This window comes from Triturus cristatus, chromosome 12 (assembly GCF_964204655.1).
Source record: "Triturus cristatus chromosome 12, aTriCri1.1, whole genome shotgun sequence".
Lineage (NCBI taxonomy): Eukaryota > Metazoa > Chordata > Amphibia > Caudata > Salamandridae > Triturus > Triturus cristatus.
In genome coordinates, this window is record NC_140595.1 from 750,191,732 (window position 1) to 750,193,425 (window position 1,694).

The window sequence follows — 1,694 nt, forward strand, 5'->3', positions numbered from 1 at the left end:
ACGACCCATTGTAACTAAACGGCAGCACTAGATAAGGAATACCCTTATTAATGGTATGTGGCATTAAACCACACACCCAGCAATTGGTTGTATTCATGACTAGTTGGTGCTGGTGCAGGAGCTGAATAAACGAGTTGTTCACAAACTCTGATCGTCTGGCTTGTTCGTGTTCAGGCAGAGGGTGAAAAGAGTGTGAGGAGACAGTAGGAGGAGGTATAGGCTGTACAGTGGGTGCAAAGGGCTCTTGAGAGGAGAAGAATACAAATCCTACAGTAAACACTATCATACTACATAGTATAAACAGACATAACAATACAAAACGTTTGCTCTTCATTATTTTACATATTCTTGCTTTAAAGTTCATTTCCTCAGCGGGTCTCTCCATCTTGAAAAACTCCATCCTCTAATCGTGCCGCTCGCGGCGGGTGAGTATCTTCTGCTAAGGAGTACGCTTGTCAGTCCAGGGAACGCCCTAGACCAACCAGAACCGTTGACCTAACGTCTTCGGCCTGTACCCCAAAGTCTTGGCACCGCGACCCTGCGGCTGAACCCGGATGGTGGTTCGAAAAACAAAAATCAAGAAAGTCCTTCAGATGGGAGAGCTATGGTATCAAAAAACAAAAAGGTAAGGGAATTTTTATTTGTCCATAGGCCTTGGTCTCAGGTTGTAGTGGAAACGGCCAGGTACTGTCTGATCTTGAAACAAGAGTTCAGGCTCTGTGGTGTCCAATCGAATTGACGGTGGCACAGCTTCTTGCAAAATATCGTCACTCTGTTGTGCTGAAGTTGTGCCTCTTACGCGTGCATCACTAAATGGTACGAAACGAGGTACAGTGTCTGTTTCAGAGTCGGCGATACCCTCCTGGACCCACTGGTCATACGGTAGAGGCAAAGGGATCCTCTTGATGTGGGCGCCGTGGATCCAATTCTTTTTCCCCTTTACTCGAACAGCTGACCTTGTAGACAAAAGTACGAGGTGAGGGCCAATCCAACGGGGCTCATCGTTGCTCTTTCACTGGAAATTCTTCACCAGAACCCACGTGCCAGGGTCGATAGGGTGTCCTGGAGCTTCAGAGGCCTGGGGGAGAGTATCATGCACCTGTTGGTGTAAAACACGCAATTTAGCCGTCAATTCGTACAAATAATCAAGCAGTACTGGATGTTCGATTTCACTGAATTTCGTCGGTCTTGGCACACCCCATACATTGGCCGGGCGGCCAAAAATAATCTCGTATGGGCTAAGTCCCACTCATGAGTGTACGGTCATTCTGGTGGATAGGAGCGCTAAAGGCAGAGCGTCAGGCCATTTAAGACCGGAGCTCGCCTGGATTTTGGCCAGCTTGAGTTTTAGAGCGCCATTGTAGCGCTCTACTAATCCAGCTGATTGGGGGTGATTTGCAGCGTGGAACTTCTGCTTAATCCCTAATCCCTCACACACATTCTTCATCACTCGACCCACAAACTCACTCCCATTATCACTCCACACCATTCTTGGTTTTCCAAACCTAGGGAAAAATTCCTTCACAAGGGCTTTGGCTGTGGATAAAGCAGTGTTGTCTTTTAGGGGATATGCTTCTATCCATTTTGAAAAAGCGCAAACAACAACCAATACATATTTCAGGTTGTTGCACCTTTCCATGTGGATAAAATCTAGCTGCAAAACTTCAAATGGATATGATGGAGGCTCAAAATGA